Below are 20811 nucleotides of genomic sequence, written 5' to 3' on the forward strand. Positions count from 1 at the left end.
TCAAGTGCCGTGAGTACAGTTAGGCACCATGTCGCTTGCCACCAATCTTCGCCACTGCGTCACTAACTTCATGCAGTCATTAATGTATATGGGCAAGGACCTGTATATGTGTGTGGTTTTAATAAAAAGCACAAAAACAAATTTGTGTCCAGAACCATACCTCATATCTTGATTACGAACCGATGCAGGGTCCTCACCTAAGTGCTATTAAAACCGAATACTCTAATTTAAACGAGCAATTCTTGCATTCAAGTGTTTAAAAGGGATTTCTTTTTGTTAAGTTAAAAGTAGTAGTAAAAGTTAAAGTTAAAACCACAAAAGTGAATTTAGACAGGATTTTACTAAAACATCCTTAGTTTATTACAAAGTATAATTTTGCAGGAATGCAGTGCAAGATTGTGTAAATATTACTGCCCAAAATACCTGCTTCACAGGTGATAAAAAGGCAAATAGGTTAAGCTCATTTTCAAAAATAGTGTAGTTTTGATTTCTCTCATGAATAGTTCCTTATTTTGAAGTTAATTAAGTCAAGTGTTGCACTTTATTGTCTTACAAAGTAAAGTACGAACTACACCAAGTAAAGTGAATGATTAGCTTTATGAAATACTACTTTCTACTGTTATAATCAGAGCGCGTTGACTAGTGAACCTATACTAGGTTATTGGTCTCCATTAGTCTCCACTTATTAGGAAAAAATTGAACCATTACTCTTGCCTAGGAAAGCAGATATATGTAGAGTAGTTTAAACAGTGTATTTATGATATTATTCACCTTTATTTGATTTTTTTATGTCAGTTAAGATAAAAGCCCGTCATGTCTAAATTTAGTTCTGAACTTCATGCGGTAACATTTCACTATTTGATTAAGTAATGATCTCGAGTGAAGCTGTCATTAATATGAGCTTGGTGCATGTTTGCTTGCTATAATTCACTGGTGTGTGCGTTACTGGTAACTGCTGCTACACACAGTTCAGAGTGCACTGTGTTAGTTTGTATTCTGTGTGCTATTCAAAGGGAAATATCAGCCAAAGTAACTTCAATAACCAACATACAATTCTCTTAAACATGTATTTCCAAATCAATGTGCCTAATTGGGATGGCGACGTTAATTTTTTTCATTCCCTTATGATTTTACGACTTTCATTAACTCCCAAGCTTAAAGTTTTTGTGTTAATTGCACCATATTCAAAATGAGACACTTAAAGTAGTAAAGGAGTTTTGCTATTTAGGGAGTAAAACAACTGATGATGGTCGAAGTAGAGAGGATATAAAATGTAGACTGGAAATGGCAAGGAAATCGTTTCTGAAGAAGAGAAATTTGTTAACATCGAGTATAGATTTAAGTGTCAGGAAGTCGTTTCTGAAAGTATTTGTATGGAGTGTAGCCATGTATGGAAGTGAAACATGGACGATAACTAGTTTGAACAAGAAGAGAATAGAAGCTTTCGAAATGTGGTGCTACAGAAGAATGCTGAAGATAAGGTGGGTAGATCACGTAACTAATGAGGAGGTATTGAATAGGATTGGGGAGAAGAGAAGTTTGTGGTACAACTTGACTAGAAGAAGGGATCGGTTGGTAGGGCATGTTTTCAGACATCAAGGGATCACCAATTTAGCATTGGAGGGCAGCATGGAGGGTAAAAATCGTAGACGGAGACCAAGAGATGAATACACTAAGCAGATTCTGGAGGATGTAGGTTGCAGTAGGTACTGGGAGATGAAGAAGCTTGCACAGGATAGAGTAGCATGGAGAGCTGCATCAAACCAGTCTCAGGACTGAAGACCACAACAACAACATTCAAAATTATAGTCCGTACCTTTGTCCATTAGAAACACGCGTAGTCTTCCAAATCCTCTCAGAGGGTAACATTAGCTTTTTTTCACGGAAAGTTATTGTTATACGTTTCCGACGTGATTATGGCAGCATGATGGTAATTAATGGAATTTGAACGCGGAATGCTAGTTGCAGATAGACGCACAGGATATTCCATTCCGGAAATCGTTAGGGAATCCAATATACCGTGATCTACAAAGTCAAGAGCGTGCCAAGTGTACCAAATATCAGGCATTATTTCTCACGACAGACAACACAGTGGTCGACGGCCTTCACTCTATGACCAACAGCAGCGGCGACTGCGTAGAGTCATCAGTGGTGCTAACAGTCAAGCACCTCCGGGTGAAACAATCGCAGAAATCAATGTGGGAATGTGACGAATGTATCAGTTTGAACATTGTGGTGAAATGGTCTATGGCAGCAGACGATCGAAGCGACTGCCCTTGTTAAAAGCACGACATTGCCTGCAGCACCTCTGTTGGGGCCGTGATCATATCGGTTGGACCCTTGGTGACTGTAAAACCTTACCCTGTTCTGATGAGTCCCGATTTCAGCTGGCGCAGACACTACAAAGCCATGGACCCAAGTTCTCAACAAGGTAGTGTTCAGGCTGGCAGTGGATATATACTGGTGCAGACTGTGTTTATATGGAATGTACTGGGTCTTCTGGTCCAACTGAACTGATTATTGTCTGGAAATTGTTATTTTTGATAGTTAAAGACCATTCGCAGTCATTGAAGGACTTCATGTTCCCAAACAACGACGGAGTGTTCATGGATGACAATGAGGCGAGTCATCGGGCCACAACAGTTCGCGATTGATTTGAAGAATATTCTCACTATTGGAGCGAACGGCTTGACCATCAAGATTGCCCGACATGAAGCCCATCCAATATTTATGGGACATAATCGAGAGTTCAGTTCGTACCCGAAATCCTGCACCGGTAACTCTTTCCCAATTACGAATGCCTCTAGAGGAAGCATGGCTCAGTATTTCTGCAGAGGACTTTCAACGACTTTTTGAGTGCATGTCACTTCGAGTTGCTGCACTACGCCAGCCGAAAGGAGATCCGACAAGATAATATGAGGTATCCCATGATATTTGTTACCTCATTGTAAAGAAACTATGATACGATGGGGCGGAACTGTTACTCGTCATTGCAGCACTACTGCGGCCAGCTATCCTGAAGTACCCCCACCACATTCCAACAACTGGTCACCTGGGAATTGTGAGAACTCTAGATCAAACTAGAACCAGGTGTCACTGACTCGGTCTCAAGCGATCTGTTGATACTATGTGAGCCTGTGTAAGGAATGCCAACCGCGACATCACGTGTGAGATCTGCCTCTGGGGCATCAGCTAAGAATCCTACCTTGAGCAGCGCCATTTTCACCGAAGATGTCCCTAACACCGAAGCTCCGGAAATTGCGAAGTCCCTTGTAGAAGATGTCATTCTGAACTACGGAGTTCCTCGTGTTATGATCTCTGATCGCGGTACAGTTTTCAGTCGAGATTAGGATCGGGGGTAATTTCACGTAGCGACGTCACCCAAGTATGACACCTGCCTATCACTTCAAAAGAAATGCACACAATTTTTTTTTTAAATCCATCTTTTATTCTACATGTTTGAAAGTTCTACAGTGTGTAGATACATCCTTTAGGAACAATATTTTCATTTCTCCAAATAATTTCCATCCCTCTCAACTGCCTTACGCCATCTTGGAACCAGCGTCTGTATACCCGCACGGTAAAATTCTGGACCAACCTGTTGTAGCCACTGTTTGGCAGCGTGCACAAGGGAGTCATCTTCAAACCTTGTTCCACGAAGAGAAACTTTCAGTTTTCTAAAGAGATGATAGTCACATGGAGCCAGGTCAGGACCGTAAGTTGGGTGTTTCAGTGTTGTCCATACGAGTTTTGTTATCGCTTCCATGGTTTTTTGGCTGACATGTGGCCGTGCATTGTCGTGTAACAGCAAAACATCCTGCTTGTGCCGATGTGGTCGAACACGACTCAGTTGAGCTTGAAGTTTCTTCAGTGGCGTCACATATGCATCAGAATTTATCGCGCTTCCACTTGGCATGATGTCCACAAGCAAGAGTCCTTCGGAATCGAAAAACACCGTAGCCATAACTTTTACAGCAGAAAGTGTGGTTTTGAATTTTTATTCTTGGGTGAATTTGCATGATGCCACTCCATTGATTGCCTCTTCAGGTCTGGTGAAAAGTGATGGAGCCATATTTCATCACCTGTCACAATTCTTCCAAGAAATTCGTCTCCACCATTCTTGTACTGTTACAAAAGTTCACTGCATACCGTTTTTCTTGTTTCTTTGTGAGCCACTGTCAGTATCCTGGGAACCCAACTGGCACAAACCATTTTTAACGCCAACACTTTCAGTATTCTGCAAACGCTTCCTTCCCTTATACCAACGTAGCGCGACAATTCGTTCACTGTGCTGCATCTGTCAGCAGTCACCAATTCCTTAACCCTCTGCACATTGTCCGGAGTGTGTGCAGTACGAGGTCTGCCGCTGCGAGGACAACCCTCAACATTGCCGTGCCCACTTTCATCACGTAACCTGCTTGCCCACCGACTAACTGTACTGCGATCGACAGCAGCATCTCCATACACCTTTTTCAACCTCCTGTGGATGTTTTCCACTGTCTCGTTTTCACAGCACAGGAATTCTATGACAGCACGTTTCTTCCGACGAACTTCAAGTGTAGCAACCGTCTTGAAGACATGCTGTGACGGCGCCACTCACGGGAACAGGTTGAACTAAGTTTGAAAACAAGCGGGAAGGATGCATCCACACACTGTAAAACTTTCACACATGCAGAATCAATACTGTATTTTTACAAAAATAGTGTATGTTTCTTTTGGAGAGACCCTCGTACATGGTATATAAGCTCTCGGTGTACGTTTTGGTCGAACGGGGAGCTTGGTGTACAATAATACCCATCCTGACATTCGCATATAACACAGCGAAGAAACACAGTGCAGGTTTCAAACCATTCTTTATGCTTCATGGTCGTGAGGCCGAAACGACAATAGATGCACCGTTCCCGTTTCAGCCAGAGTGTACTCAGAACCACAGCTGAACAGCATTAATCAAACAGTTTACTTCGGTAATCCATAATTCGTTACTAAAAAATTAAACTTTGTTAAACAAATGGTTCAAATGGCTCTGAGCACTATGCGACTTACCTTCTGAGGTGATCAGTCCCCTAGAACTTAGAATTACTTAAGCCGAACTAACCTAAGGACATCATACACATGCATGCCCGAGGAAGGATTCGAACCTGCGACCGTAGCGGTCGCGCGGTTCCAGACCGTAGCGCCTAGAACCGCTCGGCCTTTTTCAGAAAGACTTGGTAGCAATGCACTGGCAGCGGTGGTCACGAGAATGTGCGGTCGCAAGCAGACCGGCCTCCAGACGGCCACGTGCCACTACCGAGTTGGAAAAGCATCGTGTTCGGCATATGGCTCTGCCGCATCGCACTGCATCTGCAGCAGCAATCTGAGCACCTGTTGGCACCACAGCGACACAGCGAACTGTTAAAAATCGGGTACTTCAAGAACAGCTCCGAGCAAGACTCCCTGTTGCGCACTTTCCATTAACTCCTTACACCGGCAATTGGGACTTCAGTATGCCGAAGCTGCCGAATTACCGCTAATCCACCGGCACGATATGTTGCTTTGTCGGTACGCCTGCCGACTGATGTCAATGCCTGACCACCCGTCATATTTCTCTTTCTTTGACGACTCTCTCGACCGCCAATACGGGCTGTACGTCTCTGCCCTGTTGGCACCTGGAGTTCGCTTTCGTCGCCTGCTTCAGCAACTCGATTTTACCCTCTCTACGACTTTTCGAGTGGGTGAGAGCCCGACACCACCTTGGCTCCAGGCTCAGGTTCGCGTTCACCTTGAACTCAGCTCGCCCCCGAAGGAGAGGACCGCCGATTCGATATACCGCTCGGGGTTTGTCGAACTTCGTCCGAGACTTACTAATAACGTCTTTATTTACACAGATGGCTCCAAGACTACTGCAGGCGTCGGATGTGCCTTTGTCGTTGGAGATGATACGTTTCAATTTCGGCGCCTTGACCAGTGTTGAAGCTTTACAGCTGAGCTTTTTGCTCTCTATCGGGCTGTTCAGTACATCCACCGCCATCGTCATTCTCCTTATGCTATCTGCTCTGATTCTTTGAGCGCCATTCAGAGTCTCCGTGACCCATATTCGGACCACCCTCTCGTGCAACGAATTCAACGGTCCCTTCAGTCGCTAGCTGATACCGGCGCTCATGTCCTTTTTTTGTGGATTCCTGGTCACGTCGGTGTGCCTGGGAACGAAGCTGCTGATGCTGCGGCCAAGGCTGCTGCCCTCCTGCCTTGGACAGCTTCCTTTTGTGTCCCATCAACTGATGTTAGTGGTGTTCTTTGTCGGTGCGTTTCATCATTGTGGCACGAGGCTTGGTCCTCTCTCCATGAAAACAAGCCCTTCCCGGCGAGAGGAGGTCATTTAGACCAGGTTGCGGATTGGGCATTGCAGATTTAGCCACTGCTACCTGTTGTCCGGTGACCGCGCCCCGCAGTACCCCTGGTTTGTCTGGTCATTGGTAAGTGTAGTTGTAGTTTCATTAGCTACCTCAATAATATTTACATTAGGGTATTGTCTTTGCCAATCGCCAGCCTGTTTTCGGTTGGCTGATGTCATTTGTTGGTTTGTGTTGCTTGTTTGTGCAAAATTCCCTTGTGGCATCTGAATACGACCTTGTGGTGGCGGTTGCTGTGTTTGCCACTGTCTCGCCTAATACTGGTTGTTGTTCCGGTTAAAGTGCGGTGTAGGTGTTCCATTTCTTGTGTAATCTGTGTTGTTGTTTCTTTGCCAGCGTTTCTGTTTGGCTTTGTGTCTGTTGTTGTTTCCGTTATTCCTTCTTGAATTAAAATTGTCGTTTCTTCGTTTTTTGTATGGGTTATCTCCCTATGTATAGTTACAGTTGTTGATTGTGTGCGACTGTGAGTTTTGGTGATTGTTTTCCATGTTAACTGTGTGTTGTTGTGAATTTTGCTGCGTGTTGGGTAATGTGTCAATGCAGACATGTTGATTCCTACTGCGTGAGTTGTGTGTTGATTCTTGTTCTTCATACAGTAAATCAACAGCATCTAATTTTTCCAAAAAATATTCAGGATCGTCGTCCGGTAAGTACAGTAATTTCTCTTTAATATTAAAAGGAAGTCTTGCTTCACTGTTTCATTAAGGAAGTGTATCATGTTTAGGTACTTCTCGAAATATCGGCGCCGATTGCCGTTTTTAGGATTGAAGTGTTCGGGTTCAGTGACTTGTTTGCGGGTACGTTCCTGCACAGTGGGTGACAAAAACTTATTCAAGAAGGCGCGTTCAAACTGCTCGTATGTTACACATCTGTCGATTTCATGGTAAGCCCAGACAGCAGCGTCTCCTTGAATGTAATCTACAACGTGTGCAATGCGTTTGGGGTTGCTCCACGTACGTGGGAATGCATCCCTAAAAGATTTTAAGAAAAAGACAGGGTGTACAGTGCTTTTGCCTGGTATAAAAGGTTGGAATTTACGGTGCTTGATTAGACTTTCTTCTTCTTTGTTACGTGTTCGTCTGTTTCTTTCCGTGTAATCATTGAATTCTTCCCTATGTGTACATGGTTCTTCATCAAAATGATAATTGTATTGTATTTCAGGTGATGAGTATCTGTTGCTATGCGTGTCAGTGTATTGTGTATTTGAGTGTTGAAGTTCGTGTGTGTACATGTGTTCATTTCCGAATCGATATTTTCTTCTGTGTGTTAAATGTGTAGTGGGTGTTATGGGGTGCGTACTGTAAGACCTTCGGTACACACACCGTCAGATTATTTGACTTGTCGCTCTAGCGGTAGTAGGCGAGTGTCAGCAATAGGTCTCGTGGTCTTATCGTGGCGTGTTTATCTTCTGCCGTTAGGTCAGACGATAGAAATGCCACTTGCATGCTTAGAGTAGCAGATTGACGTTGACCAGCTTTAAACAGAACTTGATTAATTTTCACACACATTTATTAAAATAATAAAAATCATAGATATTATGTAACTTGATTCTGGATGCTGTTTACAATTGACAATCTGAAGTTCCTTTGGTCTTGGTACGTTTATCTTATTTTCACATATCTCTGATACTTGACAAAGTGTCTATACAATTCTCTTTATGGCTATGTACAGGAATATGATAATCTTATTAGGCGCAGATTGAAACTTGACTATATACTGGTACAGACTAATGCAGACTGGTGCAGACAAATGCAGACTAATGCAGACTGACCAATCAGAGGTCTGTACACTCGTTATAATACCTCGAGCGTTCAGGTATCACTGCGCGAGTGTGATCCTCGAGGAGAAAAGGTTCTACATTAGCAGCAGTCTCATTGGCTGCGAGACATATTAATACGCGGATCGGCGGAAGCAGAATTTGGTCCATCTCTAAGACAGGGCCATATCGTAGTGCGGAGACGGACAAGCGCTGCGCCTGCGCTGTTGTGTTTAGCGGGGCGCGCTCTAGTGGGAAAATTGTGTATGCGCTGACTACGCGGAACTATGTACGCAACAGGTGTACTATTCTGTTGTGCTTGGCATTGAGTTGCCTTTGTTTGCATATCGTCATCGATTACTTGTCTACTGTTCATGTATTCCACAGCAAAAATCGTGCACAATATGTGGCAATTTGTTTTGTATGCATTCTTCAAAAATTTGATCTTTGTGTGTTGTCCATTCTTTGTATTGTGAATTAAGGCGAGAGGAATGGGGTTCAGCCTCTTTCTGTATTGTTGTGTGAATCTGTTTGTGAATGTCAGCTACGTTTGTTTCTATTGTATTCACCTTTAAATGTGCGTGTTTGATTCGAATTTGAAATTAATAGTTTCACAGGTTTTTGTCAATTCATGGATGTGATTGGCATTGTCGCTTTGTCGTAACTCTAAATTTTCAAATTTTTCCGTAAAATCGTCGACCTGTTTGGAAAGACGCCTATTAATTTCATCTACCTTTTGAGTCAGTGTGGCAAAGTCTGATTTTATCTCATTTCTGAAAGCTGCATTGTCTGTCATTTATTGTGTGAATTTTTCGTCATTTTGTCTTTGATTGGTTGCTACATCTTGCTTAATATTGGGTATGCCTCCCAAAATTGAATTCAGTATAGCGGCAAAATTTTGATTGCAAAATGAGCTTGCCCCCGCCGCGTCATTAGAAGTGACGTGGTCTCTCAGGTTTGGTTCTGAACGGCTCCTTTCGGCGTTTGTGTGTGTCTGTAGCGGATTATTTTGATGTATTTGCTTGTCTGTATTAGTTTCTGTGTCTGAATGTGTCTGTGTATCCGTGTTTGCGTCACTTGATTGTTGTTCTATTGTGTACTGCTGTCGAGTTTTTACCATATTGTGAATGAATTGTGTGCAAGAAAAAAAAATTGTTTAAACGCGTAGTGTGAAAATTTACTGCCTATATGTGTGTGTAAATGACTGAGAATGATTAAGAGATGACTTTAAAGATTGAAAGTAGCATACGTGTTAATGGTGACTAGCCGTGTTGCTTGAATCTTGTACAATATCAGCCATAATGTGCAATGTAACTTGCGTATTGTAGGATCGGAATGTAATCGTCTGAATAATGAGATTTCGTGGAATTTGGAAAAAATTACTAAATGGAAACTGAATATTGAATTTAATGCTGAGAAAAATAATTTTGAATGAAAAATGTGCTTGGAATCAATTGTAGATGAGCGAGTGCTGCGTCTTACCGTACATGTCGTCTTGATCCGAAGATTTCATTTCCAGTCCAAATTGTCTCCAGATTTTATTCGTTTTTTTTTTCAATATTCTCGTCACGTAGGTTGTTGCTGGTCAGGATATACATGAAAAAGAACAATTAGTTGTAGTACAGATACAATAATGAGTCCTGGCACACAGTCGCCAGTTTAACAAAAAAAATGAAATAAATAATAACAATAAATTGCAATAATAATAATATTAGTTGTTTGTTTAAGTAATTGAGAGATTAAAGTTTGTTTCGCCTTTAAGATTGAAATTGAATTTCTTAAAGTTTCATAAAATCTTACGTAGCATTGTTCATTGAGGTCACATAATAAAGTAAATGCAATTTACGCCGTGAATTTATCGAGCTTCGCACGTCCGAAGATGTACGGAACGTAGCCAGGACGCATTATATATTTTTTTTAGACTAAGTCTGATATCTGACCTCTGCTTCAATCACGACAATGGGGTGACTAAAACTACTAAAACAGAGAAAAGCATACGATTAAATAAAACATGTATTCACTTCAACACGTGCATTACGATATGAATGACACTTACCTACAATTCTAGGTAAATAATTGCAGATAATTCACAAATGAGAGCGACTTATTAATTTTGCGCCTCTTTTCTGCAAATAAGTATCAATATGGCTAACTGTGGAGCCACACAAAATATTACGTCCTTCTAGGACAACGAATGACATCAGAGTGTGTTGATGCTTACTGCCTGCCACAAGAGAACAGTGTTAATTCCTTTGTTTTGCTTTGTCTTGTCTTAAAAAAATCGATACATATTATCTAAGTTCAGTAAATTAAATATAGTCTGTGCTCGAGTGCAAATGGTTCCTTAAAGTACATACGTTAACTGCAACGTATGCAGTGAGTCGAACATCTGCATTCCCAGGCGGCAGCTGGCGAGTGAACTTAGCTCTTCGTGATGATCTGGTGAATGGCATACAGCACATATGTTAAACCGACTCTCGTAAATGTCTAATACTCTGTATTCGGAAGCCGTAGTGAAACTTGGGATATGTTTTGTCAGCTCATTTTTTACCTGCCTTACACAAATGGATAGATTCTATAATTGGTGACTAAAACTACTAAATCAGAGAAAAGCATACGATTAAATAAAACATGTATTCATTTCAACATGTACATTACGATATGAATGACACTTACGTAAAATTCTAGGTAAATAATTGCAAATAATTCTGCAAGGTAATGAGGTAATGAAACAAGGTAATAAAACGATAATAAGGTAATGAAACGAATTGGAGAGAAAAGACATTTATGGCACAACTTACTAAAAAAGGTATCTTTTAGCGGGACACTTCCTGAGGTCACTTTGATTCCAAAGCGTCACGACCGTAATGTGGCTCAAATAGCTTGCAGTAGTTCTACACAAATGAAGAAGCTAGCTGTTGAGTATAGACAACTGTGACCAGATGCATCAAAACGGTGTTCTGGCTGATAAGACCAATTGAAAATCATTCACTGGAGCACGTAAAACATCACATTCACTGGTGAACGTGCTGCAGGCAAAAACATCACCTGCGTGATCCTTGAATACGCAGTACTGTTCAGAAACACACCTCCCACAATAACAGGATCACAAATTGCTCTGATCTGACAATCACTGATTAATTATGCCACCCAGTGCAGCGAAAAATACTGTTCTTCATTAACACGCCCGTAACACATCCATGGAAACTTCTCACAAAATGAAGTAAATAGAAGTAATCACACCACTCGAGGTTACCAATAGCTTACGAACAAAAGTGTGGGCAGGCTGGGTGACTAAATTCTAAACAATTTTAAGAAATTTAGTTAGTTTTACAAATAGCTCTACCACTGGGCTCATCAAAAGAAGAAATGAAGCACACCGCCATACTATATTCAGGAACCGTCTGTCTTAAAATTGCTACTGTGTGCAACACTGTTTCTGATTCAATATAACATCCTAATGTAACGTTGGGCATATCATCATAACATTTTCCTTCACTCTTACTGAGGACAGCAATGCCACCACTGAATCTTATCGCTGATATCCTTCCACACTGAATTTTAATCCCATGTCTGATCCTTTCATTTACTTTCGTCATCATTTAGCTGATGGGCAGACTGAATAGTACGGGTGAAAGATCCCTGAATTTTCCTGAGAATCTGAAACATATTCCACTATTTTACATCGTGGAACTCTTTTTGCAGTCTTGCCTTTCCTCAATCAAAACTTCCTTTTCTTGTCAGTCGATTTTTCGGTAGTTCTCGCTCTTAAATGCCCTTCGGAATTTTTCCGAGTTTGTAGACTAAAAAATCCTTCAATCGAACTTGAAAAGTCGTTTGGTTTTCACATTCACTAATGATTTTAGAAGTGAAGATATGCTGTCGATGTCTGTAGCTTTATTTGATCGTAAGTGCTTCGAATCTCTGATAAGTGCCATTACTGGATCCTTACGTCTTTCATCTCGACTTCCATTTCTTCCCCTCGTAGAGGCCTTCAATGAACTCTTTCCACCAATCCGCTCCCTCTCCCCAGCGTTAAATAGTGGAATTCCTCTTCCACACGTGGCTTATATAGCTATTTTGCTCTGTTTAGGGGTAATGATTTAATCCTCGCTTACGTAAAGATGTAGTAATTTCAGATTTCCATGTTTCAGGTTTCTCCTGCACAAATAATACACAGTTACATTTTAAGAGAACTAGTTAAGGAAGATGGAGAGTAGTTTCAGATTATCGGTTAGTGTTTATTGGCTTTACCTGGTGAACAGTTAGTGACTGATATAACAGCATACTAATGTCCTTACATTGTAAAAGGCTGCCGCACCAAATCATTATCATCTTTACAGTTCTCTCTAAAAGTCCTCTGTTTGTTACTTACAGCTAGTGGTGGAAGTCCTCTGAAGAAGACAAAGGCTTATTACTAACAGTTGGTTGTGGAAGTCTTTTCAGCGGATGCCTCCACTGCTTACAGTACAAACAATTTCCTCTTCCGAGAACTTTTAACTTAATGCGGCGCTAACCAGTATGCCTTTTTCCAGGGAGTTACAAAACTCACTTCATGTGCAATTTTTCTCTATCGTTTCTGTGTTCTATTTACTTCCGTGCATATCCGTTTACAAGTGAGAAACGCCCTTGGAGTTTGCCTTTTCCAGTATACTGTCAATGCACATTGGATTCACGCTGTCTCCTTCGAATATGTTTGGGCCCACCAAACAATTCGGCGGTCTCGACTCTGTATGTCAGAAACCACTGTAGCTCCTTCTTTGTAATAGTTGGACTCTGTATGTCTGAAACCACTGTAGCTCCTTCTTTGTAATAGTTGGACTTCATCGGAATAGCGTGCACGACCTTCAGAGGGCAAGTGCCTCGCAAGTTACTTCAGATGCTTCACGTGAACAACCACAATCGATACAAACCATGTTACCGCTGGTAGAATGGCTCCCAAGTATGGTGTCGGATGATGTTTGTAAAGTCACAGTATTACCAACTAGCCACTGAAGATGTAATTGGTGTCCCAGAAGACGACGAGCGTTTGCCTCGTAAAAATGCTGAGCTGGTTACACCACAAAATCAGATGCAACGCCGGTGAACAATTCAAGCAGGTATCGCCCCATACCAAGTGCGAACTGTGAGGGTCAATACATTTAACATACTGAACCTGACTGCATAATCGTAACTTGTACGTATACGTGCCCATTACATAAAAAGTGAACAAATCTTTAACTGCTGGGATAAACGGTACTGAATATACATGTAATTGGGAATTACATTTTGCATCGCGATTGCCGACATCTCTATTCTTACCTGAACACACAAACACAACTGAAGAATTCGTATTGAAATATTAAACGCAAATGAGTACACACATAAATGTCCCGCGTATTACGGCTGCACCAAACGAACATTAATAATCAGACATCAATTATTTTTAAAATTGTTCTCCTTCCACCTTACAGTTAAAGGCAACAAAGTGATAGGGAGTTACAGGATTTTTCTCGTAATATACACTGAATACAAATATATGATTTTGTGTTCCATGTCTCTTACCGAGCTTTCTGTATTCTGCCAACAGGAGCGGATTCGCCAACACCATCCCCCTGACAGAAGAAGTATAGAGGAGCCAAAAAATCAGTTCGAGACAACTGCTGTGCCTCAGGCATCAGAAGCCGCAGCTATTGCAGAATGCCTAGATCAGCCCTCCCATAAGCAGTTACAGATAGATGCTAAACCACCAGCAGCATCAGTAACATGCGTTGCAGAATGGCCTGATGAGCCCTCTAATAAACAGTTAGAGAGAGATGCTGAACCACAAGCAGAATCCGTTCAATGTGTAGCAGCATGACAAGATGGGCCCTCTAGTAAGCAGTTAGAGAGAGATGCTGAACCACAAGCAGCTTCAGTTCAATGTGCTGCAGAATAACATGATAAGCCCTCTAATGAGGAGTTAGAGAGAGATGTGGAACCATCAGCAGACTCACTTCAATGTGTTGCAGAATGGCAAGATGAACTTCTAATAAGCAGTTAGAGAGAGATTCTGAACCACCAGCAGCCTCAGTTCAATGTGCTGTAGAATGTCATGATAAGCCCTCTGATGAGGAGTTACAAAGAGATGCTGTACCACCAGCACACTCACTTCAAAGTGTTTCAGAATGGCCAGTTGAGCCCTCTAATAAGCAGTTAGATAGAGATGCTGAACCACCAGCAGCCTCAGTCCAATGTGCTGCAGGATGGCATGATAAGCCCTCTGATGAGGAGTTACAAAGAGATGCTGAACCACCAGCACACTCAGTTCGAAGTGTTGCAGAATGGCAAGATGAGTCCTCTAATAAGCAGTTGGAGAGAGATGCTGAACCACCAGCAGCCTCAGTTCAATGGGCTGCAGAAGGGCTTGATAAGCTCTCTGATGAGGAGTTAAAAAGAAATACTGAACCACCAGCAGACTCAGTTCAAAGTGTTGCAGAATGGCAACATGAGCCCCCTAATAATGACTTGGAGAGAGATGCTGAACCACCAGCGGACTCAGTTCAAAGTACTGCAGAATGGCAAGATGTGCTCTCTAATAAGCAGTGAGAAAGAGATGCTAAACCACCAGCAGCCTCAGTTCAATGGGCTGCAGAATGGCATGATAAGCCCTCTGATGTGGAGTTAGAGAAACATGTAGAACCACAGGCAGACTCAGTTCAAAGTGTTGCAGAATGGCAAGAGGACCCTCTAGTAAGGTCATAGAGAGACATGCTGAACCACCAGCAGCCTCAATTAAATGTGCTGCATAATGGCAAGATGAGCCCTCTGATAATGAGTTGGAGGAAGATGCTGAACCACCAGCAGCCTCAGTTCAATGTGCTGCAGAATGGCATGATGAGCCCTCTAATAAGAAGTTAGAGAGTGATGCTGAACCACCAGCAGCCTCAGTTCAGTGTGCTACAGAACGGTATGATAATCCCTCTGATGAGGAATAAGAGGAAGATGCTGAACCACCAGCAGACTCAGTTCAAAGTGTTGCAGAATGGCAAGATGAGCCCTCTAACAATGAGTTGGAGAGAGATGCTGAACCACCAGCAGACTCAATTCAATGTGCTGCAGAATGGCATGATAAGCCATCTCCTGTGGAGTTAGAGATGCTGAACCACCAGCAGACTCAGTTCAATGTGCTGCAAGAATGGCATGATAAGCTCTTTGATGAGGAGTAGAGAGAGATGCTGAACCACCAGCAGACTCAGTTCAAAGTGTTGCAGAATGGCAAGATGAGGCCTCTTATAACGAGATAGAGATGCTGAACCACCAGCAGCCTCAGTTCAATGTGTTGCTGAATGCCATGATGAGCCCTCTGATGAGGAGTTAGAGAAAGATGCTGAACCACCAGCAGACTCAGTTCAGAGTGTTGCAGAATGGCAAGATAAGTCCTCTAATAAGCAGTTAGAGATGCTGAACCACTAGCAATCTCAGTTCAATGGGCTGCAGAAGGGCATGATAAGCACACTGATTAGGAGTTAGAGAGAGACGCTGAACCACCAGCAGACTCAGTTCAAAGTGTTGCAGAATGGCAAGATGAGGCCTCTTATAACGAGATAGAGATGCTGAACCACCAGCAGCCTCAGTTCAATGTGTTGCTGAATGGCATGATGAGCCCTCTGATTCGGAGTTAGAGAAAGATGCTGAACCACCAGCAGACTCAGTTCAGAGTGTTGCAGAATGGCAAGATGAGTCCTCTAATAAGCAGTTAGAGAGAGATGCTGATCCACCAGCAATCTCAGTTCAATGGGCTGCAGAAGGGCATGATAAGCACACTGATTAGGAGTTAGAGAGAGACGCTGAACCACCAGCAGACTCAGTTCAAAGTGTTGCAGAATGGCAAGATGAGGCCTCTTATAACGAGATAGAGATGCTGAACCACCAGCAGCCTCAGTTCAATGTGTTGCTGAATGGCATGATGAGCCCTCTGATTCGGAGTTAGAGAAAGATGCTGAACCACCAGCAGACTCAGTTCAGAGTGTTGCAGAATGGCAAGATGAGTCCTCTAATAAGCAGTTAGAGAGAGATGCTGATCCACCAGCAATCTCAGTTCAATGGGCTGCAGAAGGGCATGATAAGCACACTGATTAGGAGTTAGAGAGAGACGCTGAACCACCAGCAGACTCAGTTCAAAGTGTTGCAGAATGGCAAGATGAGGCCTCTTATAACGAGATAGAGATGCTGAACCACCAGCAGCCTCAGTTCAATGTGTTGCTGAATGGCATGATGAGCCCTCTGATTCGGAGTTAGAGAAAGATGCTGAACCACCAGCAGACTCAGTTCAGAGTGTTGCAGAATGGCAAGATGAGTCCTCTAATAAGCAGTTAGAGAGAGATGCTGAACCACTAGCAATCTCAGTTCAATGGGCTGCAGAAGGGCATGATAAGCCCACTGATAAGGAGTTAGAGAGAGATGCTAAACACCAGTAGACTCAGTTCAAAGTGTTGCAGAATGGCAAGATGAGGCCTCTAATAAGCAGTTAGAGAGAGATGCTGATCCACCAGCTATCTCAGTTCAATGGGCTGCAGAAGGGCATGATAAGCACACTGATTAGGAGTTAGAGAGAGACGCTGAACCACCAGCAGACTCAGTTCAAAGTGTTGCAGAATGGCAAGATGAGGCCTCTTATAACGAGATAGAGATGCTGAACCACCAGCAGCCTCAGTTCAATGTGTTGCTGAATGGCATGATGAGCCCTCTGATTCGGAGTTAGAGAAAGATGCTGAACCACCAGCAGACTCAGTTCAGAGTGTTGCAGAATGGCAAGATGAGTCCTCTAATAAGCAGTTAGAGAGAGATGCTGATCCACCAGCAATCTCAGTTCAATGGGCTGCAGAAGGGCATGATAAGCACACTGATTAGGAGTTAGAGAGAGACGCTGAACCACCAGCAGACTCAGTTCAAAGTGTTGCAGAATGGCAAGATGAGGCCTCTTATAACGAGATAGAGATGCTGAACCACCAGCAGCCTCAGTTCAATGTGTTGCTGAATGGCATGATGAGCCCTCTGATTCGGAGTTAGAGAAAGATGCTGAACCACCAGCAGACTCAGTTCAGAGTGTTGCAGAATGGCAAGATGAGTCCTCTAATAAGCAGTTAGAGAGAGATGCTGAACCACTAGCAATCTCAGTTCAATGGGCTGCAGAAGGGCATGATAAGCCCACTGATAAGGAGTTAGAGAGAGATGCTAAACACCAGTAGACTCAGTTCAAAGTGTTGCAGAATGGCAAGATGAGGCCTCTAATAAGCAGTTAGAGAGAGATGCTGATCCACCAGCTATCTCAGTTCAATGGGCTGCAGAAGGGCATGATAAGCACACTGATTAGGAGTTAGAGAGAGACGCTGAACCACCAGCAGACTCAGTTCAAAGTGTTGCAGAATGGCAAGATGAGGCCTCTTATAACGAGATAGAGATGCTGAACCACCAGCAGCCTCAGTTCAATGTGTTGCTGAATGGCATGATGAGCCCTCTGATTCGGAGTTAGAGAAAGATGCTGAACCACCAGCAGACCCAGTTCAGAGTGTTGCAGAATGGCAAGATGAGTCCTCTAATAAGCAGTTAGAGAGAGATGCTGATCCACCAGCAATCTCAGTTCAATGGGCTGCAGAAGGGCATGATAAGCACATTGATTAGGAGTTAGAGAGAGACGCTGAACCACCAGCAGACTCAGTTCAAAGTGTTGCAGAATGGCAAGATGAGGCCTCTTATAACGAGATAGAGATGCTGAACCACCAGCAGCCTCAGTTCAATGTGTTGCTGAATGGCATGATGAGCCCTCTGATTCGGAGTTAGAGAAAGATGCTGAACCACCAGCAGACTCAGTTCAGAGTGTTGCAGAATGGCAAGATGAGTCCTCTAATAAGCAGTTAGAGAGAGATGCTGATCCACCAGCAATCTCAGTTCAATGGGCTGCAGAAGGGCATGATAAGCACACTGATTAGGAGTTAGAGAGAGACGCTGAACCACCAGCAGACTCAGTTCAAAGTGTTGCAGAATGGCAAGATGAGGCCTCTTATAACGAGATAGAGATGCTGAACCACCAGCAGCCTCAGTTCAATGTGTTGCTGAATGGCATGATGAGCCCTCTGATTCGGAGTTAGAGAAAGATGCTGAACCACCAGCAGACTCAGTTCAGAGTGTTGCAGAATGGCAAGATGAGTCCTCTAATAAGCAGTTAGAGAGAGATGCTGATCCACCAGCAATCTCAGTTCAATGGGCTGCAGAAGGGCATGATAAGCACACTGATTAGGAGTTAGAGAGAGACGCTGAACCACCAGCAGACTCAGTTCAAAGTGTTGCAGAATGGCAAGATGAGGCCTCTTATAACGAGATAGAGATGCTGAACCACCAGCAGCCTCAGTTCAATGTGTTGCTGAATGGCATGATGAGCCCTCTGATTCGGAGTTAGAGAAAGATGCTGAACCACCAGCAGACTCAGTTCAGAGTGTTGCAGAATGGCAAGATGAGTCCTCTAATAAGCAGTTAGAGAGAGATGCTGATCCACCAGCAATCTCAGTTCAATGGGCTGCAGAAGGGCATGATAAGCACACTGATTAGGAGTTAGAGAGAGACGCTGAACCACCAGCAGACTCAGTTCAAAGTGTTGCAGAATGGCAAGATGAGGCCTCTTATAACGAGATAGAGATGCTGAACCACCAGCAGCCTCAGTTCAATGTGTTGCTGAATGGCATGATGAGCCCTCTGATTCGGAGTTAGAGAAAGATGCTGAACCACCAGCAGACTCAGTTCAGAGTGTTGCAGAATGGCAAGATGAGTCCTCTAATAAGCAGTTAGAGAGAGATGCTGATCCACCAGCAATCTCAGTTCAATGGGCTGCAGAAGGGCATGATAAGCACACTGATTAGGAGTTAGAGAGAGACGCTGAACCACCAGCAGACTCAGTTCAAAGTGTTGCAGAATGGCAACATGAGGCCTCTTCTAACGAGATAGAGATGCTGAACCACCAGCAGCCTCAGTTCAATGTGTTGCTGAATGGCATGATGAGCCCTCTGATTCGGAGTTAGAGGGAGATGCTGAACCACCAGCAGACTCAGTTCAAAGTGTTGCAGAATGGCAAGATGAGGCCTCTAATAAGCAGTTAGAGAGAGATGCTGATCCACCAGCAATCTCAGTTCAATGGGCTGCAGAAGGGCATGATAAGCACACTGATTAGGAGTTAGAGAGAGACGCTGAACCACCAGCAGACTCAGTTCAAAGTGTTGCAGAATGGCAAGATGAGGCCTCTTATAACGAGATAGAGATGCTGAACCACCAGCAGCCTCAGTTCAATGTGTTGCTGAATGGCATGATGAGCCCTCTGATTCGGAGTTAGAGAAAGATGCTGAACCACCAGCAGACTCAGTTCAGAGTGTTGCAGAATGGCAAGATGAGTCCTCTAATAAGCAGTTAGAGAGAGATGCTGATCCACCAGCAATCTCAGTTCAATGGGCTGCAGAAGGGCATGATAAGCACACTGATTAGGAGTTAGAGAGAGACGCTGAACCACCAGCAGACTCAGTTCAAAGTGTTGCAGAATGGCAAGATGAGGCCTCTTATAACGAGATAGAGATGCTGAACCACCAGCAGCCTCAGTTCAATGTGTTGCTGAATGGCATGATGAGCCCTCTGATTCGGAGTTAGAGAAAGATGCTGAACCACCAGCAGACTCAGTTCAGAGTGTTGCAGAATGGCAAGATGAGTCCTCTAATAAGCAGTTAGAGAGAGATGCTGATCCACCAGCAATCTCAGTTCAATGGGCTGCAGAAGGGCATGATAAGCACACTGATTAGGAGTTAGAGAGAGACGCTGAACCACCAGCAGACTCAGTTCAAAGTGTTGCAGAATGGCAAGATGGGGCCTCTTATAACGAGATAGAGATGCTGAACCACCAGCAGCCTCAGTTCAATGTGTTGCTGAATGGCATGATGAGCCCTCTGATTCGGAGTTAGAGAAAGATGCTGAACCACCAGCAGACTCAGTTCAGAGTGTTGCAGAATGGCAAGATGAGTCCTCTAATAAGCAGTTAGAGAGAGATGCTGAACCACTAGCAATCTCAGTTCAATGGGCTGCAGAAGGGCATGATAAGCCCACTGATAAGGAGTTAGAGAGAGATGCTGAACCACCAGCAGACTCAGTTCAAAGTGTTGCAGAATGGCAAGATCAGGCCTCTTATAACAAGATAGAGAGAGATGCTGAACCACCAACAGCCTCAGTTCAATGTGTTGCTGAATGGCATGATGAGCCCTCTGATGAGGAGTTAGAGAAAGATGCTGAACCACCAGCAGACTCAGTTTAGAGTGTTGCTGAATGGCAAGATGAGCCCTCTAATAAGTAGTTGGAGAGAGATGCAGAACCACCAGGAGCGTCAGTTCAAAGTGCTGCAGAATGGCATGATTATCCCTCTGATGAGAAGTTAGATAGAGATGCTGAACCACCAGCAGACTCAGTTCAGAATGTTGCAGAATGGCAAGATGAGTCCTCTAATAAGCAGTTAGAGAGAGATGCTGATCCACCAGCAATCTCAGTTCAATGGGCTGCAGAAGGGCATGATAAGCACACTGATTAGGAGTTAGAGAGAGACGCTGAACCACCAGCAGACTCAGTTCAAAGTGTTGCAGAATGGCAAGATAAGGCCTCTTATAACGAGATAGAGAT

This window comes from Schistocerca americana, chromosome 1 (genome assembly GCF_021461395.2).
Source record: "Schistocerca americana isolate TAMUIC-IGC-003095 chromosome 1, iqSchAmer2.1, whole genome shotgun sequence".
In the NCBI taxonomy this organism is placed as follows: domain Eukaryota; kingdom Metazoa; phylum Arthropoda; class Insecta; order Orthoptera; family Acrididae; genus Schistocerca; species Schistocerca americana.